Source organism: Pipistrellus kuhlii, unplaced genomic scaffold, assembly GCF_014108245.1.
Source record: "Pipistrellus kuhlii isolate mPipKuh1 unplaced genomic scaffold, mPipKuh1.p scaffold_m20_p_2, whole genome shotgun sequence".
NCBI lineage: Eukaryota > Metazoa > Chordata > Mammalia > Chiroptera > Vespertilionidae > Pipistrellus > Pipistrellus kuhlii.
The window spans coordinates 110,726,193-110,753,843 of NW_023425515.1; the positions used below are offsets into that span (position 1 = coordinate 110,726,193).

General features: G+C 44.7%; 1 protein-coding gene and 1 non-coding gene across 6 annotated transcripts in view; one reads left to right on the forward strand and one right to left on the reverse strand.

Moving 5' to 3' along the window:
• The window catches only part of FARS2 (phenylalanyl-tRNA synthetase 2, mitochondrial), a 477,859-nt gene that overhangs the window by 410,074 nt on the left and 40,134 nt on the right, over nt 1–27,651 (forward strand). The window lies entirely within an intron of this gene.
• On the reverse strand, nt 20,073–20,176 carry LOC118725011. Its single transcript, XR_004989778.1, has one exon. It is a non-coding gene; the product is annotated as a U6 spliceosomal RNA (small nuclear RNA).

Genomic DNA, 27,651 nt, shown 5'->3' on the forward strand with positions numbered 1-27,651 from the left:
TAACTTTGCATTAACTTTAATATAATATTCTATATAATTAAAGACTAATATGCAAATCTACTGATCGGCAGAATGACCAATTGCAATGACACTCGCTGACCACCAGGGGGCAGACATTCAATGCAGGAGCTGCCCCCTGGTGGTCAGTGAGCTCTCACAGGGGGGGTGCCACTCAGCCAGAAGCCAGGCTCACACCTGGTGAGCAAAGCCGCAGCAGCAGTAGCCTCTCGCACCTCCACAGCAGTGCTAAGGAGCCCCAAGGGGTCCTGGACTGCGAGAAAGCACAAGCCAGGCCGAGGGAACCACCCCTCACCCAATGCACAAATGTCACGCACCTGGCCTCTAGTTACTAAATAAAAGGCTAATTCAAATTCTCAAATTCTCAGTGTGTTCTACTAACTTTTTATTAGTAATCTATTTTGAGCATTGGTCTGTGAACTGAAGGGTCCCAGGTTTGATTCCAGTCAAGTGCATATGCCTAGGTTTACAGTCAATTTCCAATTGGGGGTGTGCAGGAGGCAGCCAATCTGTGATTCTCTTTCATTATTGATGTTTCTCTCTCCCTATCCCTTCCTCTCTGAAATCAATAAAAATATATTTATTTTTTAATTATAGATTTTTTTAATAAAAAAAATAAATCTTTATTGTTCAGATCATTACAGGTGTTTCCCCCTCCCCCCCAACAGCTCCTTTCCACTTGATTCCCCACCCCACCCCATACCCTTACCCCCTGCCACTGTCTTCATCCATAGGTGTAAGATTTTTGTCCAGTCTCTTCCCACATCCCTCATACCCCCCCCCCTGAGAATTGTCAATTCACTCCCTTTCTATGTCCCTGATTCTATTATATTCATCAGTCCATTCTGTTCATCAGATTTTTTTTATTCACTTGATTTTTAGATTCACTTGTTGGTAGGTATGTATTTGTTGTCATTTTGTTGTTCATAATTTTTATCTTTACCTTTTTCTTCTTCTTCCTCTTCTTAAAGACCTTTCAGCATTTCATATAATCCTGGTTTGGTGGTGATGAACTCCTTTAGCTTTTTCTTGTCTGTGAAGCTCTTTATCTGACCTTCAATTCTGAATGATAGTTTTGTTGGATAAAGTAATCTTGGTTGTAGGTTCTTGCTGTTCATCACTTTGAATATTTCTTGCCACTCCCTCTGGCCTGCATAGTTTCTGTTTAGAAATCAGCTGACCAGTCGTATGGGTGCTCCCTTGTAGGTAACTAACTGCTTTTCACTTGCTGCTTGTAAGGGTCTCTCTTTGTCTTTTTCCCTTGGCATTTTAATTATGATGTGTCTTGGTATGGTCTTCTTTGGATTCCTCTTGTTTGGGGTTCTGTATGCTTCCTAGACTTGTAAGTCTATTTATTTCATCAGGTAGGGAAAGATTTCTGTCATTATTTCTTCTAATAGGTTTGCAATATTTTACGCTCTCTCTCTTCTTCTGGCACCCCAATAATTCGGATGTTGATAGAATTAAAGTTGTCCCAGAGGCTCCTTACACTATCTTCATATTTTTGGATTCCTTTTCCTTTTCCTTTTTTTTCCTGGTTGGGTGTTTTTTGTTTCCTCATATTTCAAATCTTTGGTTTGATTCTTGGGGGTCTTTTGATTTACAGTTGAATTTCTGTATATTCTTTGTTTCAGACATTGTATGTGTAATTTCTGACTGGTTATTTTTATTTATTTATTTATTTTGTATTCTCATTAAGGTCCTTGAAGTTCTCACTAAGCTCCTCATAGGTCTCATCAAGTTTCTCAAAGGTTTTTAGAAGATTCTTGAGTAACCTTATAAATGTGGTTTTGAACTCTATGTCCAGTAGTTTGCTTTCCTCCATTTCTTTCATTCATGACATATTTCTTTGTTTTGGAATTTTGGCTGATTCCCTGTGTTGAGGGAGTTGCTTTGTGTGGTAGGTGACCTATAGGGGCCAGTGCTCAGCCTCCCCAATCACCTGAGGTGGACACTCTTGGTGCCCCCTTTGTGGGCTGAGTGCAAAGTCTTGGTGTAGTTAAGCCTTAATTGCTGTTGGTACACTGGGAGGAATTGACCTCCAGGCCAATTGTTGTGATGACCCACTGTGTCTATAAGGGAAGAACTGCTGCACTGGAGACACGCTTATGGATTAGGACTTGCCTCAGTGGGGCTTTGGTGCTCACTGAGCCTGCCTCTCAATGTGTCACTTATGGATGTGAGGAGTTGAAATCTGGTTTCTCACACTGACCACTAGGTTCACTGGCTTCTGGATCTCCAATGGGATGTAGTTCAGCTACTATCTGAGGTCACCCAACAGGAGCTATAGTGAGAACTACAGTTTTCTCCTCTTTGCTTGCAGTTAGGAGGTTTTGGAGTTTCCTATCAGAGCTGCAGTTTGTTAGGTTAAGCTGCGATAGGAAAGGCCATTCATTTGCAAAAGCCGCTGCATGGAGCTTGGGTTGGTTTGTAGATTGTGCAGGGCAAGGTCTCAGGGAGTCACTAGGTTAGGGCATGGCAAACAGCAATGGCTGGCAGTCATCTGTCTCTGCGTCTCCTGAGTTTCCGAGTCCCCATGTCTTGTGCCCCAGCACAGTAAACAATGATTCCTGCGCGCAACTTTGCAAGCAAGCCACCCTCACTTTCCGACCTGATGGCAGACAGTCCAGTTTCTCCCTGTAGGAGTTTGGGTCCCCAGAGTCTCCCCAGAAACTGGATTTCAGAGTAGTTGGGAGCTTGTCTCCCTTCCGGTTGAAAAAAGCAATGCCCGCCACCAGCCTGTTTTGCTCACCTCTGTACCTCAGCTTTTTAGCACTTGTGCACTGAGTGCTCTTTTCTCTCTCCTTCCAGTTGTAGAACTTCCACTCAGCCAGCTTTCCCGTGGTTCTGGGTGATAGATGTTTTGTCTTTTAGTTGTAGTTTTGAAATTGTGCAAGGCAGCAGTTAAGGTGTTTAATTATGCTTCCATCTTGGTTTCTCCTAATAAAAATATATTTAAATAATAATAATAACAATAGCTGGAAAATAGAAGATGGACTAGTCAAATACAAAGGCTAGCAGTATGTGTCTATGTCTATTGTCACCCCATTTTAACATTCATTTTGACCATTTTATAGTTAAGTCTAGCCTCTCACTATTTGTTTTATTGTGTTATTATCTTAACATCTCTCCCCCCCCCCAAAAATTAGAATTTTCCCATAACTTATAAAATGTATCAAAAAATGGGGGACTTTTGAAAACCAGTGGTATATATCATTTTTAAATGTTTCATTCAGAGTAAGAAAATGAACAAGAAAAAAACACTTGAACAGTTTTCTCTCTTTTGGAAATTGTGTTTTATTCTTTTAAACTGTTATACCAGAAAGTAAATACTTCAAAGTGTTTTCTTAGCAAAATATATACTCAGCCAGACTTCTAGTAGCCTTTTTCTTTAATGTGGGGGGGAAAAAAGTAAACTAGTGAGGGGGGCATTGCCTGCAGAAATAATTGTTTCTACTTTGATCAACCTCAATTAATTGGTATATTGTAGGGGGGATATGTTCTGATTAGTTCAATATTTTTATTGAGCAGAATTCAGAAAGCCCTTTTAGTTTTTATTCCTATTGTTTATTTTTCTATAGTGATATGTTTATTTTCTGCCTTCCTTAGTAGAGTAGATAAAATTTAGCTTTAATCTCTGGTAATTGGAATGTTTTTGTAGTGGGCTGTGATTATGAATGTTCCTAGAACTTGGTGGAAAGGCTATCTACTAAGTTAATGAGTTCATGTGGGTCGATTCTTATTGTAAAACTCTAGAAGGTATAGGAGTTCTAGATTAAAGTTGGACTGTCCTTGAGCCATATTTAGGAAGTTTTTGTTTTATTTGTTTAAAAACAAGTGCTTGTCTAACATCTAAAAGTGAAATACGATAGCAAAATGAAGTTTTTTTTGCGTATTCTGCTCACTTGGATCCTACTTAGATAAGATTTGTGGTGGATTTGTTTTGGTTGTCCCTTTTTTTCTTGGCACTGCCATGCCCCCGACACTAGCGGCTCGAAACTGAGGGGTCTTTCATCCGGGTTCTGGGAGCTTCGCCTCTTGGTGCTTCGTCCACCCAGCACTTCTGAGCTGTCCCAGCAACCCTGCCACCCCTTGGCAATGCTATCAGGCCCCCACTATTGGCTTCCCATTCTCTCAGAATCCTCCAAGCCCGTGGTGCTTTCTGGGTGTGTGCCTCCTAATCTGCTGTAATCCAGCACCCTCTTCCTTCCATAGCAATCCTGTGTCACCTCCATTTGTGGGCTTTAGAAACAGTGCTGGGTTCTTTGTGTCCTGTGGGAGGTGGGGATGATCAGAGCTTTAAAAAATCTTTTTAACACTGGTCAGATATTTTTCTTAATAAATCATGGTGATAAACGTTATGAGATATTAAGCATATGAGAATTGTCTAGGTTACTTCTTAGCCAACATTCAAATAAGAGGGTATAAATACCAGCAATGTATTTTGTCTCATTTACATGCTAATATTAATATATACTAAATTTGCTTTTCATTAGTGGTTGGATCCATGGCTCAGTTGGTTCACTGAAGTACAAAAAAAACAAGGAAGAATAATATATAAATCTTAGAACTCAAATCAACATGCAAATGATAACAGTTAACAGGTTTCTAATGTGACTTTGAATGGTCACTCTGCAAGAGCCATGATTTTCCAAAGCAGCAAAAATGTAACATGCAAATAGGAACTATGATAATGAATATTGAAAAAATTGAATTTATTTGCACTAGGGAGCCATTCAAGTCTAGTCTTGATAATTGTTATAGAATCTTGTTAAATACTTTCCTCCTGTAAATGAAAATAGTTCTTACGTCAGGCTTGTTGTGAGGAATACATGACTCAATATATATGGAATTATGTATACTTATGTGCTTTTTGTGTGAGTTATTATTAATATCATCTATACTAATAAAAAGGTAATATGTTAATTACAATGGACGTCTTCCTGTGGCAGGGGCCAAGGCAGAGCCAGTTAGGGGTGACCAGGTTGGCAGGGGAGGGCAGTTAGAAGTGGTTAGGGATGATCAAGCAGGCAGGCAGAGAGGTTAGGGGTAATCAAGCAGGCAAGCAGAGAAGTTAGGGGCAATCAAGCAGGCAGGTAGAATGGTTAGGGGCAATCAGGCAGTCTGGGGAGCAGTTAGGGGCATAAGGCAGGCAGGCAGAGTGGTTAGGAGCCAATGGTTCAGATTGTAAGAGGAATCGGGCCTAAATCAGCAGTTGGACATCCCCTGAGGGGTCCCGGATTGGAGAGGATGCAAGCCGGGCTGACGGGACCTCCCTCCCCCATGCACAAATTTTGTGCACTGGGCCTCTAGTTATAACATAAAACCTGGTGATCTCCATGAGGTTCAGGATAGAAGTGGAAAAGGCAGGAGAAGTGACCAGAACTGTGGCAGTGTCACTCACAGTTGCACAAGTTGCTGCAACTTATAGTCTGGCCAAACAAACCATAAAGCAAATATTTCAAAACCAGGAAATTGCCCCTTTTTAAGTCCAAAAATGTTAAATATTAGGAAATCCATGTTTCAAGTTAATATGATGAGAGAGAAAAAGCAGAATGAGCTACTAGCAAGAGCCATTGAGTGCCAGTGCGGAGACTGCCTGGTCTGGGCAGTGCTCACAGTGAGGAGCAATTCCGCTCTGAGCCGGTGTTGCAGACACGCTGCATGATGCTGGGGAACAGCACATCTCTTCACCTGGAGGGCCTCATGGATGGAGTACCGGAGACTTTCTGTTCTTTTACCCCCAAAACCCAAGCCATGAAGGGACTGCCACTGTTTAGGTGCTGATTCTTCCCACATGCTGTAGGTGGCAAGAGTGTGTGGCCAGTGGTGGTACTGACAACACCACCTGGCCACAAGGAAGGGCTTCTATGAGAAGAAAGGATTGCACCCAACTGCCAGCTACACACTGTCAATCCCTAGAGGCGGGTCAGCCAGATGCTTCCTGCCGGAGCCAGTGCTGACCGAAGAGCACGGTGGGGCAGCGGTAGCTCAGGCCCTGCCTCCCCAGGGCCCAGTGCAGAGTGCAAACCTCCCCAGGCTATACTGAGGCTCCAGGCTGTTGAAGAGAAGGGTGCTTGTACAGAAATATTTTTTACCTATCATAATTTTTATTGTGATATAATTTATATCCTATAAAATACACCAGTCTCAACTATTAATATCGCTAGGTTTCAACAATGGTATGTATCATGTGACCATCATCCAAAATAAGATATAAAACATCACATCACCCCAAAAAGTTCCCTCATTTGCCTTTCCAATTGGTCCTATTCTTTGCCTCCTCCCAGAGGCCACTCTCAGACTTGTCAGCCTGGGTTAATGTCGCCTGTTCTTGGACTCCACATACGTGGAATTTTGTTTATTTGCTCCCTTGAGAGTTGAAATGAGGGATGGGGTAGATGCATTTCCTTGTGATGGTAGCCATGCCAGCAGAGGGTTTCTCAGTGGTTTCTAAGAGATATATTATACATTTTTAATAGCCTGAACTCATCACTGAACTACTACACTTTTTAATTTTGAGGATAGGATGACAGAACTTCATACAAAGCAAAACAAAACTGAACTGCAGTGCAAATGGCTTGATTTCGGAAAGTCTACAGCTCTCCCTGTTTTCACTTGTGTGAGAAGGAAGTTGGGAAGCATTGAAGGTCAGGGTTACCAACTACATCCAAAAGCTACTGGAGATTATGAACAAAGGAGTTGTGCAAACAAAGGCAAAGCTTAAATTAGGAATTCCTCAAGCCTTTCTGCCCTCAAATGTTTTGTGCTTATGGACTTCAGATCAGATTGCAGGGGCTGTTCCCAGCGAGGGGTCTGTGGCTGAGGATGGATCCCCAGGCCTCCCTATCTCAGAGCCCCTGAACACTGGCCCTTGGGCCAGAGGACAATAATCACCTTTAGACTTTGTATCCTAGCAACATGGAATGTAGCACTAACCCTGGGGGTAATAGTTAAGATAGCCTGCTCCAAGCTTCACTTCCTATGAAGTCCTGTGGATCTCTCTGACTGCTGCCTCTAGAGGACTTTATGGGAATGGGGTGAGGAGGGCTTTGTGATGGACCGAGGTGGCAGGGCCATGATGTACACGGTGCCAGAGGCCCAGGACCTGTGACTATGTCCTGCTGCCACCCCCAACACCCGGAGGTGCCCCTCACCATCCTTAAACTGTGCAGACACCTTGCTGAGAGAGTTCTTGCTGAAAGTGGCCAAAAGTAATATTCATTTTTTAAAGGTTTCATTTTTGTTATCCACTGTTTCTTCAACTTTTTAAAAATCATCAAGTAATATTAGTTCACGTGTGTGACAAATAGTGTGGACCTCGGATGCCAAGAAATACTGGTCTACCCCCGTGGTCAGCAAACTCCAGCTTGCGAGCCACATGCAGCTCTTTGGCTCCTTGAGTGTGACTCTTCCACAAAATACCACAGCCTGGGCGAGTCTATTTTGAAGAAGTGGCGTTAGAAGAAGTTTAAATTTAAAAAATTTGGCTCTCAAAAGAAATTTCAATCATTGTACTGTTGATATTTGGCTCTGTTGACTAATGAGTTTGCAGATCGCTGAGGCCTAGCCTCAGAAGTGAAAAATTGATTTAACTGAGCCTGGAGAATAGAGGCCTGTCTTGAAAAACTGAAAGCATAATTGCCCCTCTTCTGCTCCCCCCCCCCCCACCCATTTTTACATGATCACAATGCACATAGACCAAAGGAATCCCTCGGGGCGGGGGGGGGGGGGAGCATGGACCTGTCTCTCAGGGGGCCTCTTTGTAAGCTCCTCTCCTCCCTGGCTGATGTGCTGGCCAGACTCTTGCAGTACTTCGCTGGTTCCCCTGCCTCTCCGGTTTTTACTTCTCTTGCTCCACATCCCCATCGCCATGTCTGAAGCCAGGAATTCCATGGTCCCTTCATTAATGAGAGTCTCCTGCTCTTTGATGAGGATGCACATTTTTACATCTCTGCATGCCCATTTGCTTTGGTCGGGCCGGAAGTGCAGGGTTGAAATGGGACAGAAGAGGGAAGTGAGGCTGGAGATTCTGTGCGTGGTCCCCATGCTCAGGACAGCAGGAGTAGAGCCGGGCAGGTGGCTGCTGCTTGATGCGGCTGAAGGACGGAGAGCATGCTGGCAGGAAGTGGCTTGGAGGTGGCTTCATGGTTCTCTGGTATGCATGGTGGGCTGTGTGAAGAAATTCCCTTTGCAGTATATCTGATTTACAGTGACTGAGGCACTTAATTGGAAAGTGTACTTTCCTTTTATATAAAGTTCCTAGATTTTAAACATTTGTTTGCAGATTGTTAAAGCCTGCATCACTTTTTGGGGAATAAGGTTTCTGAGACCTGAAGGCAATGAGAGACCCAGAAGAAAATTATGGTTCCCTGCTTATGTTCCATAGGGTGTGTGTGTGTGTGTGTGTGTGTGTGTGTGTGTGTGTGTGTGAGAGAGAGAGAGAGAGAGAGAGAGAGAGAGAGAGAGAGAGAGAGAGAAAGAGAGAGAGAGAGACTCTCTGGTAGAGTTGAGATGTAAGGAAGGCTCTGAGTAAGTAAGCCCCGGGGGGCATTTTGAGCCATTTACTTTACACCTTCTGCCCTTGTTAACTGAGTGAGTTTTCAAGTTCTTGGTGAGTAGCCTGTTAACCACCACTTCTGTTTACCTTTCCCTGGGAATGGACACATTTTGAAGAGGAAGAAGGCAAGTTCTATACACTGTAGGCGAGAAACGTGTTTGCTCAGAGGCAGCAGCTCTGTGGTGAACATCAGTCAGTGTTGTGTCTAAATAACTCAGTACGCATTTCTCTGTCAATTAGCAAGCCAGAGGGAGCTGGAGAGCATGCCTATGACTCGGAAGAACTCTGTGCATTTTAGCAAATGTTGAAATTTTGTTAAGCCTAGATAGTATAACATTAAAATAAAGATTACTTGTGGTTCATTTTTTTGTCGGACATCTTATAAATGGAATAGAGAGGTCTGGAAAAATCGATGCTTAGGAAAACAAATGTGATTACTACATTTACTTTACATTTGCTTTTCACGACACATGATGATCTCTCATGCTATGACACATCACACACACACACACACACACACACACACACACACACACCCCGCAGGCACTCAGCATAGCCTCTCATTTCCCATCCTGGTGTGTCCCTGGGGGAGGTCTTGCACACAAAGGAGCGTTTTTCAAGGTGGAGAGAATGCGAAACAGCGCTGCTCTAAGACCTTGCTTCACAAGAACCTTTGCATATATGATCAGGTCATTGCAAATATGGGGTGGCCCCCAGGGTGAACTGACCGAGGCCAGGCATGCCCCTGCCTGCCCAGTGGCAGTCCTGGAGAGCTGAGCAGAAGAGCATATTGCTGTCTTGCTCTACCATGTTTTTCAAAGCCATGAAATTTAGTCCAAATGTTTACATCACTCCTTTGCTGATTGCCTTGGGCAGTTGTTATATACAGTACATTTTAAAAATATGTTTTGGAGTGCACTTGAATGGAAGAAAACACTGCAGTTCTGTGTGGTGGGCATCTGTGAGCATATAAATCTCATTGTATGTGTGTGTGTGCCTGAGTTGTGCTTTCAGCCTGCCATTTATAAAATATTTATCATAGTTTTACTGATTTAGGCTCATGCAGAGCCTTTGTTATTGAAAAAGAGCCAAAGCACTTTGCTAATTTAGGAGGCCTGGTTAGGGTGTAAGAGCTGAACCAAGGCAGGATCCAGAGGAAAAACTGGCAGATCTGTTAATGTTAGCAATGACACGCAGCCACTCTGGGCTGAGCCACTCTTAGTCCAGAGGCACCACCACAGAAAGCGGTCTGAAAGGCTCATCAGTGGGATTTAGCCTGTGCTGCCCCTGGGAGCAGGGGAGCAGGCTTGCCTGCACAGAGTTGAGCAAGGTGCTCTGGTTGGTCTCCATCTCTTGCTGCTCCACCTGAATCCTCATCTATAGCCCAAAACCACAAAGTAACTCACACAGAAAATGGAATCTTTGACAGACAACACCTTGTTAAGGATAATTATAAAAATTAAAAAGGACAAAGCCAACAACACATCAGGAAAAGTCACAATTACTATGACTTCTGGGGCAGATGCTCCTGAGGAAAAAAAGTTGACAATAATTAAAGTTTCTGTTTATTGAGTATTTTATGTGTACCAGACACTGTTCCATGTGCTTTAAATATACCAACTTCTATGAATCTGAACAAACCTACATTACTCCCATTTTCTGCATAAGGAAACTCAAAGAAGTTAAATATCGCCCTAGCAGGTTTGGCTCAGTGGATAGAGCACTGGCCTGTGGACTGAAGGGTCCCAGGTTCGAATCTGGTCAAGAGCACATGTCCAGGTTACAGGTTCAATCCCCTTGAGGGGGTGCAGGGGGTGATTCTCTCTCATCATTGATGTTTCTATCTGTCTCTCCCTCTCCCTTCCTCTCTAAAATCAATAAAAAAAAATATCTTGCCCAAAGTCATATAGCTAGTAATTGGCAGAACCAGGATTTGACTCAGAAGGTCTGACAATGGAATCTATACATTTAAAATTTTACAACACATAATCTATTATATTTCACCTGTGTCCTTACCCATTCCCTCCCAACACTGATTCTTCTCTTTAAATATATAATTCAGTTGCTTTTAGCATGGTTACAGAGTTATGCCTCTCTCATCAATTTTAGAATTTTTTCATTACTCCATTAAAAAAACTCAAGAACTCTTAGCCATCATCCTTAATATCATCTTTCTTCCCCTCCTCTCCACCACCCTGCACCAAGCCCTAGGCAACCACTGATCTTCATATCCTATCTAATAAAAGAGTAATATGCAAATTGACCATCACTCCAACACACTAGATGGTTGCCCCCTTGTAGTCAAACATGGCTGTTCCCTTGTGGACACAAGATGGACACCACAAGATGGCCATCAGGGGAAGGCAGTTGGAAGGGACCAGGCCTGCAAGAAAGGGCAGTTGTGGGCGATCAAGCCTGCAGGGGAGGGCAGTTAGGGGTGACCAGGCTGGCAGAGAAGGGAAGTTGGGGGCAACTGGGTCTACAGGGAAAGGAAGTTGGGGAGGGGGGACTCAGGCCTGCAGGAGAGAGCATTTGAGGGGGCCGGGGAGAGGGGGCGACCAGGCCTGCAGGGAGGGAAGTTAGGGGTGACTAGGCCTGCAGGGGAGGGCAGTTGGGGACAATTGGGCTGGCAGGGAAGCAGTTAGGCATCAATTAGGCTTGCATGGAAGTGGTTAAGGGGTGATCAGGCTGGCAGGCAGAAGCAGTTAGGGGCAATCAGGCAGGCAGGCAGGTGAGCAATTGGGAGCTAGAAGTCCTGGATTGTAAGAGGGATGTCCGACTGCCCATTTAGGCCCAATCTTACCGGGCAGTTGGACATCCCTCGAGGGGTCCCAGATGGGAGAGGGTGCGAGCTGGGCTGAGGGACACCCCCCCCACCCCCATGTTCGAATTTCATACACTGGGCTTTTAGAGTGTGTGTGTGTGTGTGTGTGTGTGTGTGTGTTTGTGTGTGTGTGTGTGTATACTAATTAACCAAGATGCCATAACAGTTCAACCATACAGGAAGGAGTTGCACGCACAGTATTGAGGGTGAGGTGGCAGGGGCCTCCGAGCACCTGTGCTGGGGAAGGGTCTGATCAGCAGCAGCAGTGGCTGCTTCAAGGGCCAGAGAGGGAGGCAGGGCCGATCGGCATCCCAGAGAGTGAGGCAGGGCCAGACTGGCAGTGGCCATGCCTGCTACAGGGCCCAGGGAGTGAGGTAGAGCCAGACCAGTGACTCGAGGGTGGACAGCACCATGCGATTTTGAATCACGCACTGGGCTCCTAGTCGATTTTATATATATATATATATATATATATATATATATATATATATATATATATATATATATAATGCTAATATGCTAAGTGTCCCACCTACTGTCCGACCAGTCAATATGATGCTCTCAGACCACCAGGGGCCACTCAACACAAGAGCTGCCAAGCTGCAGTGACTTGGCAGTGGCTGTTCTTGGGTGACGCACCTCAAAACAAGAAAAGAGGGAACTCAATTCCTGTGGGGCTGTGCAATTCCACCTTCATCCGTGGGTTATGTTGTTTCTGGGCACTGTCAGCCCTGAGTCTGGTTTACTGCACACTTGTGTTTGCGTTCTACACCCTGTATGCCAACAACTTTGCAGAGTGCCCTCTTGCACCCCTTGGGGATGTCAGAGAGCCAGTTTCAGCCAATCTCCACAGGCCAGGCCAAGGGACTCCACCTGCCAGCAGGACCCCACAGGCGCCCTTTGAGCCACAGTGCCACCCCAGGTGCAGCCAGCAGGGGAGGGACCATGAGAGGTTGGCTCCAGGATGTGTCTGACCCATCTCACCCAGTCCTACCCTACTAGCCACCTTCTAATTAATTTCCTGTCAATGTGCACAAATTTGTGCACCAGGCCACTAGTTTTTATATATTTGCCAGTCTGGACATTTCATCTACATGGAGCCATATAATACATGGTCTCTGTGACTAGCTTCTTCTGCTTAACATAATGTCTTCAAGGTTCAACCATGCTGCAGCATATTAGTAATTCATTTCTTTTTATTGCTAAATAATAATAATAATAATGCTAATAATGTTGAACATCTTCTTACGTACTTATTTCTCAACTATCCTTTTGAAGCTAATTCCATTTCATCCATAAATATTTTTATGTATGTAAAAAAAGCGCTTTCCAAAAACTAACCACAATGTTCTTATCACTTTCTAAATAAAATTATTTTATTATTAAATATGCAGTCAGTGCATAATCACCTGTTTTCCATGTTTGTTTCATGTGGTTGATGGATTCCACATCCAAACTTGCATTTGGTTGATAAGACTCTTCCATCCCTTTACTCTATGTTTCCTCTCCCCCTTTTTTGTTAACTCTCGCTGTTGAAGAAGTTGGGTTGTTTGTCCTGTGCAGATGCCCACATTGTAAAATTTTGCAGAACTGTGATGGTGTCATGTCACAATTGTTCTGTCCTCTGTATTTCACAATGGTCATCACATCTAGAGGCTTAATCAGATTTAGGTCTGTCTTGTTTACCGCTGGGTCCTCAGTACAACCCACCCACCGCCTGGCCCAGGGCAGGAGCTTACTTAGTAGACCGAGGGAGTGGGTATCATGTGCTTGCACTGACACCTGTGAAGGGTCCCCAGGCTATCAGTGTGGCCACAATTTTTCAGATAGGTGTTCGGTGATTTCTGTCTTTTCAGTTGATTCCACTGTTGAACCATAAACCAGGTGAAACAGGCTGTAATGGGTATATAACGGGACACATTTAGAATATCAAATTTAAGGGTGACAGTTCAGAATGCAAGGTACATTTTTCCTTTTAACCAAAACCATTTTTATCTTATTGAACCAAAAAATACATTGCCTTTTCCTCCCCCAGTTTGTGGCCCCAGGTCTCCTCTCCTGACTGAACAGTCAATGAAAGTTGAACATATTCCTGCCCAGCCTGTGAAATCTGGCTCTCAGCCCTACGCATGTGGCTCCTTTCTTGGATTTGAAAATAAAATGTTTTCATTAAATTCTGGATTATTAAATTTAAGTTCAGTGTGTTGCAAGAACAGGAAAATTTTATCTAGAATCTTCCTGTTAACTTTGAATCTTTGGTTCTAAGCCAGTCTCCCAGCGGTTGCCTGGAAGGTGGCAGGAGCATTTCCAGTCCCCCATGGAGCCCTACCTCTTGCGGAGCACATCACTGATGTCAGTCGGGGTCTGAGAGTGTCTCCCCCTCCCCCACCTACTTGCTTGAAAAAATAGGCTCCCTGTGGCTGAAGGAAAGCACTTAAATGCTAACATCAGATTTTGAGGATGAGAGACCCTGTTTTTTAGAAACCCAGGCAGGACTGTGTGACTGCACAGCCAGTGCCCGTATACATGGACATCTCTCAGGCTCCAGAACAAAGAAGAATTTAATGTGGCCTTAGAAGGTCTAGGCTGTACAGCCAGCCACAGGTTCAGAGTGGTCTGCATAGATGCACAGCTTGGCCTGCACGAGACTGTCTTCTTGTGGAGGGGGAATGTTGCAACCAGAACTGAGCAGGGCAGTGTGGCAGAGGGGTGATCAGGTTGGATGCTCATGAAAGGCCATGTGGAGAAGCTAACATTTATGCTGAAACTTTAGAGCAGGTCAAGCGGGACAGCAAGCTCAGCTCCAGAGCAAGAATGTTCCATAAAAGAGGGCCATGTTTCTATGCCTAGTCAGAGTGCAGTACGTGGTGAGAGATCAGCAAGGTAGCCAAGGGCCCATTAGATTGGGCCTTAGGGACCAAGGTTAGGAGCGGGGTTTATTTTAATGTCAATGAAGACTTGAAGGGAATTGAGCCAAAATGAAAGGTTATAGTGTCAGAGCCATGAGTCTTGACTGACCCATGAGTGTGTACCTGGGGTTAATAGAAAAATAAACTAGGAGTAGAAAAGAATCAAACCTAACACTTCTTTCATTTCTTCACAATCAAAAGGCAACTTCATTCTGACCATAGCTATGCCAACATCAACTGTAGCATCTGGTTCAGAACTTGTACCTGGGCTAAGACTTCATGGATTCAGATCAGGTACCTGGGCTAAGACTGCATGGATTCAGATCAGGGACTCCCAACTGTGCAACGTCGGACACGTTACCCTCCCTGTCTGGGTGGCTTCATCTGTAGTGTGGGATAAGAATGGAGTCCCCCCCATAGGGTCATTAGTACGGCTATGAAGTGGCGGTTACAAGTTTCTTAGTTGTGCTTACAGGGCAGGTGAAAATTCTTTCCTGTAGATAATCCCTGTTCTTTCCTTTTTTTTTTTTTTTTTTTTTTCTTTGCTTATGTAACGGGGGGAAACCAAGAATGAAGCAGGGTTTCTTTTGTTGTTTTTTCTGTTGTTGTTGCTGTTGTTTTTTGCTTGTAAGGAAAAGGTTGTTGAATCTAATCTTAAGAATGTTTGAATTAAATTTTCTTTGCCCGAGGATTATACTTTTATCTTATATGATTGTTCTTTGAACAAGCAGTGAAAAACAAAATAAAATTGGGAGGCTTTATACTTTCTTCCTGAAAAGAAGCTTTAGGGCTTTGGGCCAAAATGTGGCTTGAAATGAATTTTAGAAGCAGCCGCACTAGGCAGTCTGCGGGCCCAGCCGGTGACTGGCACAGTCCCCAGGACAAGGGAAGTGCCCTGCCGGGCACCTGCTGCACAGCTGCTGGGCAGGACCTGCAGAGGGAGAGTGGGCCCCAGGCCCCCGCGGGCCCCTCAGGATCACACCAGGCAAATGTTTTATAGTTCAGCACACTTTTCCCCTAGCCGCATGACTTCAGTTCTCTCTTACGTGGGTTTTACAGAGTAGGCAGCTTCCACCACTGAGGCCCTTTTCCTAAGGAAGAGGCTGTCAGCCATTAGAGACCTGAGGTGGCAGCCACCACTGCCCTCCGCCCCAGCTTCTAGAGCTGCAGAGTGACCCGGGTTCCGTGATGCAGAGGAGCTGCCAACTCCTACCATACGACGAAGACCAAGGAGCTAACACAGCATTGACATGCAGGAAAGGATTCAGGAACTCTGTGGCCATAACTGTCACTCTTCCCTTTGTGGTCATCAGGAAAAAGTACATGACATGGTGTGGGAAAGCCTTTGTGGTGTGAGTGTCAGGGTCGCCCGAGCCCATCAGGTGTCTGGAAGGCCAACTCTGAGTCCCTGGATTGTTCCACAGCCACGGAAAAGAGGACTTGGGAGAGAGAAGGAGGCCGAGGCTTAGTGGAGAAGGGAGGACATGAAATCTCCCTAAACTGTGTTCAGCAGGAGCACAGCTCATCCTGCACCTGAGTGCTGCTCTGCCAGGTGAGTCGGGTCCAGAATGCCTTAATGGAAGGACTTCAGAGGCATCAAGGACATTCTGGGATCAACCCTGAACCACAGCCCCTTGAATTTTAGAATAGCTCTCATGGTCAGGGGACATTGTTTCTTGTATTGGTTGAAATCTGCCTCCCCAGAACTAATGCAGACCAAATCTAGTTCAAGTCTCTTTTAACGCAGAATATGTTTGTCCCTTTTTGACATTCTCATATTCATTGACTCAGCAAATACTGGCAGGCACTGCATTAGAGGCTGTCCAGACAGCAAGGTGAGCGAAGCCCCAGGCTAAGAGCTTTGTGACTACCCTGTTAAAGTCAGTTTCCTCATTGGTAAATGGGAATACTATATATAATACCTACTCCTCTTGTTAGATTTCTGTGAGGAGCCCCCAATGTAAAGTGCCTATGTTGCACTTGGCACATAGTGGGTGTTCAATAATGTGTCTTCTGAAGTCTTACTATATAATACTAGAGGCCTGGTGCACGAGTTTGTGCATAGGTGGGGTCCGGCCGGCCCACCCTGATTGGGGCAGATCAGGGCAGGCTGACCGGGAGGGATAGGATGCAAGAAATTGGCCAGCCATCCCCACCCCAGATCAGGGTGGTGGGGGGGATGACCAGAGTCGGGGGCAGGCTGGCCAGGGAGAAGGGCCATAGGCAGCTGGCTGACTGGCTCTGCCCTCTGGTCAAACTCCTATTTGAGAGAACAATTTGCATATTAGCCTTTTATTGTATTATATAGGATTATTAGTTAACACAGACCTTGAGGTGGGACCATGGGCGTTTCTTAGGCAGAATGTGATGCCTGAGGCCTCACAGGACAGTGGGGATTCAAAGATTAGGGAATAAAGTCAAACTGCTGACCAGGAAGGCCACACCACTGCCGCTGTGGATAGGAATGGGGTGATCTTAGAGTGCAGTTTTGGGGGCTGCAGAGGGGAGGATGAGAGCCAGAGTCAGGTGGGGAGTTGTTAGTGTGTGCAGTGGACAAATCGAAGAGACTAGTTCAGTGAATTTCCTTGAGTAGTTTCCATAAATGCTGCCAAAAAAGCAGGGCTTAGGTAACTAAAAAAAAGCACATTTTCCTAAAATTACCAAGTGAGCCAATGCCAAGGCAGAAAATAGTCTGCTTTCTTAAGTATCCAGTGAACTTAAAACTTTATTTAACTTTTATATATTAAATTAAGATATATTTACATACAGTAAAAATCATCCTTTTGTAGACAGTTTCTACAAGTTTTCACAAATGCATACAGTCATGTAATCACTGCCAACCATGATTTATAACAGTCCCACCATCTGCCCAAAATTCCCTTCTCCCTTGCGCTTCCTTAGCCGACCTGGCCTCCCACTCTCAGCCTGTGGCATCTACTGGTGTTTTCTGCCCCTGTACCGTTATCTTCACCACAATGTTATATAAGTGGAAGCAAATGATATATAACTTTTTTTAACCTGATTTTTTTTCATTTAGCATGATACCCTTGAGAGTCATCCATGTTGTTGTTTATTAGTAGTTTATTTCTTTTTGTTGCTGAATAATATCCCATTGTGTGAATGAACTACTGTTTGTTTATCCATTTCCTAGGTGACAGATATTTGGGTTGTTACAGTTTGGGGCAAATATAAATAAACATTTACATGCCAGTGTTTGTGTGAATACAAGTTTTCATTTTACTTGGATAAATACTCAAGAATGGGATTGCTGGGTCATATCGGTGTACATTTCACTTCGTAAGAAACTGCTGTTTTGTAAAGTGACTGAACCATTTCACATTCCCACAAGCAATGTATAATAGTTTCTGTTGCTCAGCATCTTCACCAGCACTTGGTATTGTCAGAATTTTTGTTTGTTGGCTGGCTCATTTGTTATTTAGTTTGTCTAATAGATCTAGTGAGAATTATTGTGCTTTTAACTTCCATTTTGCTCATTTCAAGAGATAATGACTAAATATAATTCTCGTGTTTATTTGCCATCTATATTGTTGAATCTCTATTTATATCTTTTATCCATTTTTAAATTGAGTTGTTTCCTTTTTATTAAGATCCAATGTATCATTTTTTTTCTTTTATGGATCATATGTTTGGTTTGTAACTAAGAAATATTTGCCTAATCCTAAATCACGAAGTTTATCTTCTAAATGTTTTATAGTTTCAGATTTTACACTTAAATTCAATTTGAGTTCATTTTTACAGTAGGTGAAAGATGTGGATTGAAGTTCCTTTTTACTCTTTTTGCTTATGGATATCCAACTGTTCCAGTACCTATTGAATATCAGACTCTCCTTTCTCAACAGAAGAATTTTTATGTTTCAAAAATCAGCTGGCACATATGTCATATTTTGGATATCTGTCTACTCATGTTATCTACTTGTATCCTTTCTTTAATCCTACACTGGTTCAGTTACTGTTTCTTTATAGTAAACCTTGAAATCAAGGAGTGCGAGTTCTCTAACTTTGTTCTTTTTCAGAATTGCTTAGGGTATTCCTGTGCTTTTCCATAAAAATTTAAACTCAGCTTGTAGATTTCTACAAATACTTATGCTCAAATTTTATTTATTTGTTTATTTTTTAAATATATTTTATTGATTTTATACAGAGAGGAAGGGAGAGAGATAGAGAGTTAGAAACATCGATGAGAGAGAGTCATCGATCAGCTGCCTCTTGCACACCCCCTACTGGGGATATGCCCGCAACCAAGGTACATGCCCTTGACCGGAATCGAACCCGGGACCCTTCAGTCCCCAAGCCGACGCTCTATCTATTGAGCCAAACCGGTCCCGGCCTTATGCTCAAATTTTAATTGAAATTGTGTTAAATATATGGATTCGACTGGGAAGAATTGACATCAAACACTTTCTTTTTGTTTTTTTAATCTTTACTGTTGCAAGTATTACAGATGTCACTCTTTTTCCCCCTTATTGCTCCCCCTCCACCCGATTCCCACCCCACTCCAGGCCTTCACTTATTGTCTATGTCTGTAGGTGATTCATATCCGATATAATAAAAGCCCAGTTACTGAAAAGGTGGAACTACCAGCACTACCAGAGATCAGAATACTACAGCCAATAGCCCCGGCTGGTCCTGCCCCCCAGGGAGCAGTTAGGGGCAATCAGGCAGGCAGGAAGGGACAGTTAGGGGCAATCAGGCAGGCAGGTGAGCGGTTAGGAGTGACCAAACAGATAGGTGAGCAGTTAGGAGCCAGTGGTCCTAGATTGTGGGAGGGATGTCCAACTGCCAGTTTAGGCCTGATCTGCAGGGATCCTGCAGGGATCGGGCCTAAACTGGCAGTCTGACATCCCCTGCCAGGTCCTGGATTGAGAGAGGGTGCAGGCCAGGCTGATGGGCCCCTTTACCACCCCCCCCCTTGCACAAATTTCGTGCACTGAGCCTCTAGTACGCATAAAAGATCTTTGGTTAATCTCTTTCCACCCCTACTTTCTCCTTCCCTCTGAGATTCGTCAGTCTGTTGCATGTTTCCATGCCTCTGATCCTAATTTAATTCATCAGTTCATTTTGTTCATTAGATATTTTGTTCATTTATTTTGCTTTTTATATTCAATTGTTGATAGATATGTATTTATTGCTATTTTATTATTCTTATTTTTTATTTTTTTCCTTCTGCTTCTTCCTCTCCTTAAAAATACCTTTTAACATTTCATGTAATACTGGTTTGATGGTGATAAACTCCTTTAGCTTTTTTTTCCCTCTCTGAAGCTCCTTATCTGACCTTGCATTCTAAATGAGAATTTTGCTAGGTAGAATAATACTGATTGTAGGTCCTTGCTATTCATTCTTTGAATATTTCTTGCCACTCTCTTCTGGCCTGCAAAGTTTCTATTGAGAAATCACCTGACAGTTGTATGGGCACTCCCTTCTAGGTAAGTAATTGCTATTCTCTTGCTACTTTTAAAGAGTCTCTCTTTTTCTTTAAATCTTGGGTTTTATAATGTGTCTTGGTGTAGACCTCTTTGGGTTCCTTTTGTTTGGGACTTTCTGTGTTTCCTGGAATTGTAAGTGTATTTCTTTCATCAGGGTAGTTTTCTGTCATTATTTCTTCAAATAGGTTTTCAATATCTTGTTCTCTTCTACTTGCACCCCATAATGTGAATGTTGGTACATTTGAGATTGTCCCAGGGGATCCTTATACTATCTTCATATTTTGGGATTTTTTTTTTGTCTTCTTTTTTCTGTTTTTTTAAATATGGAATGCTCCATGAATTTGCGTGTCATCCTTGCACAGGGGCCATACTAATCTCTGTATCATTCCAATTTTAATATATATGCTGCCAATGCAAGCACTCTTTTTGGTCTTTAGATTGGGTGTTTTTTGCTTCCTCATATTCCAAATCATTAATTTGATTCTCTGAATCATCTATTCAACTGTTGAATTTCTATAAATTATTCTTTATTTCAGTTGGTATATGCTTAATTTCTGATGGATCCTTTTTCATGTCTTTGAAATTCTCACTAAGGTCCTTGAAAGTCTCACTAAGTCCCTTGAAGCTCTCATTAAGATCCTTGAACAATCTTATAACCATTATTTTGAATTCTATATATAGTAATTTGCTTAATTCCATTTCATTTAGTTCTTTTTCTGGAGATTTTTTCTGTTCTTTCATTTGTGACTTGTTTCTTTGTTTCTGAATTTTGGCTGCTTCCTGTGTTTGTTTCTATGTATTAGGTAGAGCTGCTATGTCCCCTGGGGTTGGTAGAGTTGCCTTATATAGTAGGTGTCCTTTATGGCCCAGTGGCTTAGCCTCCCCTGTCACCTGAGCTGGGCATCTAGGTGTGCCCCTGTGTGTGCTGTATGCACTGTCTTCTTGTAGTTGAGCTTTGATTGCTGTTGGCGTCACTGAGAGGAATTGACCTCCAGGCCAATTGGCTGTGAGGAACAGCTGCAACTACAATGGAAGAGCTGCTGTGCAGGAGACACCCCTATGGAGCAGGACTTGCTTCAATGGGGCTTTGGTGCTAACTGAGTCTACCTCTTGAATGTATAGCTTGTGGATGTGTGAAGTTGTAATATGACATGGTTTGAAGTTGTCCACTGGATGCACTGGCTCTGGGGCCTTCTGGGAGGTCCAAAGTCAATTACTGCCTAGGAACTACAAAGCAATCTACGGATGGCTGCTACTTGTGTTGGGCTTAGACATGCCCAGATGGGGAGTCTTATTGATAGGTATGGGGCACAGCGATGCCAGCTGCTGCTTGTTTGAGAGATTTTAGGTAAGTCTGATGTCTGAACCAAGACAGGCCATTCATATGGAAAAGCCACTGCAAACAGTTTGGGTGAGGCTGCAAATTGGATGGGGTGGGGTCTCATGGAATCACCAGGGCAGAGCGAACAGTGTGAGCCAGGATGGTTGAACCTCAGATATGGCTGCCAATCAACTCTGCAATGGTGAAGGTCTCAGAATAAGAACAGTGACCCCTGCAAGCACCTCTGTCTTATAGAAAGCTGTCCCCAAGTTTTTGCTTTGATGCCAGACAATCCAGTTCCTCCCTGTATGTCTCTGGATCCCCCTGAGTTATTGCTCCATTGTTGGAGTTCAGAGGAAGTGAGTCCATGTAAGTTCATACACCAGCCCTTTCAGAGAAACTGCCTGGATCTCCAGCAATCTCCATGTCACTCAGCCACAATCCCGGCTGGTTTTTACAGCCCAAAGTTATGGGGACTTCTCTTTCCAGGTCTTTACCTATGCTTCCATCTTGGGTCTCTCTAATATAAATATTATTTTTATATTAATTTATTCTTTATGTGCTTATAATATTGGTCCTGTTGGGAAAACTCATTCGTTCATCAAATATTTATTGAACATCTATTAAGTGATAGGTTTTATACAAGGCACTACAGAGAATATAAAGAAAAATAGAGCATTAAGTCAACCTCTAAGAAGCTTGGGAGTATGTAGGAAATGTAAGATATTTTTCCAAATGAGAGAAACACCAGGTTAAAAGTACAGGTTATGCTGTAGTCCCTTAGGAAGGCAAAGCTCTGAGTGGGTTGAGAAGGAGGCAGGCAGTTTTTCTGCTCAGAATGCTCCTTAGGACTGTGCAGTGGATCAAAGATGGCCCCTGATTTGTTCCCTTTGTTGCAGCTTGGGTTACATACTAAGCTAAGAGATAGGGTAGGATTAGTAATAAGTAAGGCCTGACTGGGACTAAGGGATATTGAAATATGTCCCTGTTTGTTTTCATTCTCACAAGAAGTACAATTTCTAACAAAATGAACCTAAGAAAAAAAATGCTCAGCCAACCACACTATTCCTTCAAAGATCAGAGACCCTAAGAGAGAGCTGAAGCAGGAAGAATGCCCTTCCAAAACTGCTCCTTCCAGGCTTTCAGGTTCAGTCAGAAATATAGGATGGGCTTCAACTTCAAGGGAGAGGAAAATGTTAGATGGGGGACAGTGGGCTAATCCTGGGACAATAGGAAGAGAGACTACTGAAAAGAGGAAATACATTCAGCTGTACACTGTGCATTACAACCCCCTTTTCCTATGCGAAACTTCAATGTCAAGGTTGGAAGGAGGTATTATGGAAAGTTGTTTCGGGATTCAGAGAAGTGGGAGATGTGCAGTATGGGAAGAGGAAGCTCCTGGAGCAGAAATGGGTAAGATTTGAATATACAGAAACAGGGAGAAGGCCAGGTCAAGGCGCAGGCGGGAGAGACTAAGGATTACTCTCTGAGAACAGTAAGGCTTTGGACCTCAGGCTCATGCTTCAGGCCTCATGCATGGAATGGAACGGGCTGCAGGGGATTTGTGGGGAGAAAGGTACAAAGGGACTTTGGAGGTAGGTTGGGTGAGGCCAGGCTTAGGAGTTAGAGCTGAATTTGGTAATGAATAGGAGGTGAGAAAAGAGTTTTGAGCGTGGAAGGAATGAGATATGAGTTTTGAGGCAGTTATTATAAAATGGTTCCAATGTGTGGCCTTTCAGACTGGCTGCCCAGGTTCAAATCCTGGCCACTACATGTGCCTCAGTCTCCACGTCTATGACACGAGAATAATAATATGGGACATGCTTGTGAAGACTGCACGAGTTGATACATGGAAGCTGTTGGAATAGTGCCTGACATGTGAAAGGTGCTATAAAAGCGTCGTCTTATATTAGATTATCATCCTCATCATCATTATTTTAGGAACATTAATTGATAAGAAAGTAGAGGATTTTGAGCAGGTAGCGTGGTGGGCCTGACTTTAAGGGGCAGAGTGTGGGCCACCTCCCCTTCCCGCATGGCACCTGCCTTAGGTTCTCTCCTCTTCCTCCACCCCTGCAGTTGAAACACAAATAGTAAATAGATGGTGGGCGCAGGGGTTGTCATCAGTCATCGTTAGTTCTGTTGGTGAGCATGGTCAGGCAAGACCAGCTCCAGTGCTCTGCTGCCATGAGGTCAGACCGCATTCCTCAGCCCAGAGCTTTCTCTCTGCCCTGGCCGCAGGACACTGTGTTTGTACCCACATTCAGCATGTCTGTGACTTCCTCTGTGGTAGCAGTGTCATGTATGATCTGAGCACTTTTCAGAGGTGCTGAGAGCCAGAAGGAGGGAAAGGCTAGGGCAGGGCCTTTCTGCTGAAGTAAAGACCAGAATGCTATCCTGCAGGGCTCAGGGAATTGTGAAGAAAATGCACTCCGGGGACCTCTAGACTCAGTCTGGGTGACTGGAGATGCATAGAGTCTGTAGCAGGCAGCAAGGGGGTGTCCTTTCATGTGGCCAAGTCCTCCTTCCTGGGTGGTTCCTACTCCATTCGGAGATACGGTGGCCTGTATCTCTGTGATGGGAACGTGGCTCGGCCTCCACCACAGCTGTGGCTGCTGCATTGCCCTTCATGACATAATGCTGGGAACACTGCAGGCGCTCAGTAAATACTAAGTGGCTGAGTCCACGAAGCCCAGTCAAAGTGGGTCTGAAGAATTCACAGACGGAGGGACCACTGGGTCTCACATTCAGGCCCGGTTCCCTCTGATGCACTGGGACAGTGGAAAAGGTCTCAGAGCTTCTGTCATATCCTGGTCATTGTCATGTGTCCTCAGCACTTGGAAATGTAATGCAAGGGATGCCCAGAGAGTGATTTCCAAATGAGCTTCCTGCCTTCAGGCAGAGGTCGATCGGCCGATGCAGTTAGAAGGACACCAGGTGAATGAAGCCGCCAGGGAAGGGATGGGGTGAAAGGTTGCTGGAGCTCAGATTACTGTGGGCGCCTAATGGATGCTAAATAATTGAAAGAATAAAGTAAGAGGGTGAATGCCGCATTGATGAACCCGTGGTGAACTCAGGGGGTCCTAGAACATTTGCAAATTGGTCATTAATGTTTCATCAACACTGTCTGCATCCTTTGTTAATTTTGAATTGTGGCAGGAGTTTCCAATCACAGGGATACAGTTTCATGAGAAACTTAAATAGAGGAATTATGTCTGGCCTATTCTTCTACCCAATAATTTGGGTTTATTTCAAAATAGTCTGATAGCTGGGAATGGCCTTGTATTGGCTGCTAATGTGCTTAGAGGGGACTCGGCAGCTTTCACACTGACATGTGGAGGGGGATTATGGATTTCAGAGTACCACAGCTTTATTGTTTCTTTGCTTTGCCTAGTTTTGAAGTGAAGCTGAAATGACTGCATGATGGGAGGGGACGATGAGGTATAGGGAGTAATAATTCCTCTCATCTAGAAAGAGTGCTGTCTTCAAAATGAGTTTTGCTGTTGGCAAAGCAGAGAACATGCTCACGTGACTGCCCCCTGCAGCGAGTGGCAGGAGAAGTGCCTTGCCTGTGTGGAGAGCTACCATGGCAGCGGGCTGGTTTAAGTCCTAAAGAAAGGCTCACTGTGCGCAGCTCACTGTGCTACCAGGGGACCCAGCTGGAGGCAGGGAATGGAGGCTCGGTGACAGCAAAGGCCCGGTGTCCTGAGCCTCCTGTGGCGGGGTTTCCTCGGGAAGTACCAGGTACTTGCCCAACACGAGCTGTGCTTTTGGGTAACATTTTCCGCTTTCTGCCGCTGCCCGAGCTCTCCATCCAGGGACCCTGCAGAGTTGGGGTTGCCGAGCTTGCTGTGTCGAAACTGTCCCACCTGAAACCGCCAAAACCCAGCCTAGGTTCAGCAGTGTCCCTTTCATTAACTTTGAAAGGTGGTGCAAAGGGGAATGGCCTTTGTGTCCAGCACATTTAGGGCAGTGGTAGTGCCGCAGCCAGCCTGGACTCTGGACTCGGGCAGTCAATCCCCTTGGCTCTCAGCATCTGCAAGCTCACTCCTGCCTCAGAGGACCATTATTCCCGTCTCTAACAACTTCACTGAGAGGGCACTTAAGTGAAGCAGGCATTTAGTCCCAGACAGAATCAATCTTCCTGCTTCGGTGCAGCTGGTGTTTGGACTTGTTTTGAGTGTATGTTGATGCGGCTTCCTCTCAGGGTGGCTGAAATGAATCGCCGGTGCTAGCGGAGAGGTGTACCAGAGCCCATCAGTCTCTGACAGTGCCCAACGAGGCCCATTGACTGGGCCAGGCACCAACCATGTCAGGTCCCGGAGCCTGCCCTGGGGCTGGGCGTGGACTTGGCAGAGTGCAGGCATGAGCAGACTGGAGCAGGCTCCTCAAAGGAAGTGGGGGAGGAGACAGGGGGAGGCACATGCTTTTAGAGCAGAGAAGGTTGTTCAGAAAAGGCAACATGCATCCAACTATGTATATTTCTCAAAAATGAGATCTATGCTCATTTATTTCTCTTCGGAGAGCATAGGCTAAATCAGAATACTTTGTATTCCTCCTTATTCGGAGTTTGGAGTTCTGTTTCTGTCCTCAGCGTTTTTCTCCTTCCCCCTGAGGGGCAGGCTTCATTCTCTCACAAGTGCCTGTGCCTCCTCCACTAAAGCAAAGCTCCCTGCTGCTTTTCCATTTCTGTTTGCTTTTTGTTCTTTAGGGGCACAGGTTTTCAAATATGAAATTACTCACTGTATTCCTTCACTTACCCTCAGAAACCTGTCTGTTTCCCAAGGGATTGACCTAAATCCCTCTAAAGCTGGGTTCTCAGGCTCAGCACTGTTGGCATCTTTGGCCAGATGATTCCTTATTGTGGTGCTGGCCCGTGTTTTGTAGGATGTTTGCAGCATCCCTGGCCTCTACCCACTAGATGCCAGGAGCCCTGCACACCCACCCCCCTTCAGATTGTGGCAGTCAAAAATGTCACCAGGCATTGTCAATGGTCTTTAAGGACCAAAACTCCCCAGTTAAGAGCCACTGCTCTATAGTCATCATGCGAGGCAGCCCACCCATTTTAAACATGCACTCACCCATATAGCGGGATGGGTTCTTCTTAACACTCAACTCTGTTATTTGTTCATTTACTCACCTACTTACCCATTGATTCATCCATCTGTCTACCCAGCTAGCCAACCAATAAACCATTGATCCAGTTCACGGAACAGTAGTGTCTGTGGAGCTGGATCATTTGAAGGTAAATCTGGCTGCACTGCATACTGACCGCACGGCCTTAGACTTCACTTCTCTGAGCCTCACTCTTGTCATCTGCAGAAGAGGAGCAAACAGGGCTGCTCTCATGAGGGCCTGGCATTAGACTGGGCTTCCTGGAGGGGGCAGTAGGCTTCTGGACCAGGGGAAAGACTGGGAGCAGAGACTCCGAATAGAAGGGTGAGGGGGTTGGAGGAGAGTCAGACCAGAGCTCTGGAAGGAGCCATTAGTGCTGGCTAAGATCTCCAGGAGTCAGTGTGGGGGAAGGTTGGGAGAAGGAGCATCAACGAGCAGGACGGATCAACTGTATCATGCTCAGAAAGGTCTGGATGGTAAATATGGAGCAACAGATGACACACCTGTGTCACGAAGGACAGGCTATACAGGAGTTGGCCATCTTTCAGAGGCCGATCTAGGTCTTCACCCTCTCACTATTATTGAATGGTTCTCGTTACCAGTAATTTTGCCTCTCCTCATTGTAAATTAGTCATTTTATTATGTGCTTACTATGTTTTAAGAGCTTCACATGTATTCATTCAATTAATTCTCTCAGCTCTATGAGGTAGTTGAAGGGTGAAGAAACTGAAACACAGCAAGGTTAAGTAACTTGCTCCATGACACACAGCTCCTGCGTGCTGGAGCTGGAATACGGTCCGAGCAATCTGGCCCTGAGAGCACAGGCCCCAAGACTGCACACTCATTGTGTGAAAAAAACAGAACCCTGGGCATGTGAGTGTGCCAGTGCCCAGATTCTCGGGAAATTCGGCTGATCTGAGAAGGTAACAAACCTTGGGCTTTTAAGAGAATCTGGAATTGGATGTGTGTGTTTTTTAAAGGAACAAAGAAGCTGGGACATGAGACTGCACTGGTTGGACAGACCATAGGGATCACCACCCATGGGAAAAGAGCTTCCTGTTTTCCTTTCCTTCCTCTTTCCTCCCCCTCCTCTCCCTTCCTCTTGTTCTCTGTGGCTCCCCCTTCTTTCCATACAGCCTCAAAACTCACCCATTCTCTGTAGCTGTAGCCTGGCTCCCGCAGGGTGAGTGACCCCAGACCCTCCCAGGCTCTCACTCTGCGCCCAGGCTTGGCTCCTGCCCCTGGGCTTTGAACCGCAGGTCACATTATAGAACATTTTCACACACAAAGTGTGGTTGTTACTAACAGTTTTACTCTGTCCTATCCTTTGCGGCTCTAGGGGGCAGTGCTGAGTCATGGGGGGCAGAACCGGGGCGGACTGCGACTTGGAGCGCAAAACCCCTTCATAGTGGAATGCCACCTGAAGTGGCCAGGGCTTCTGTGCTGCTTGTGTCCCATCA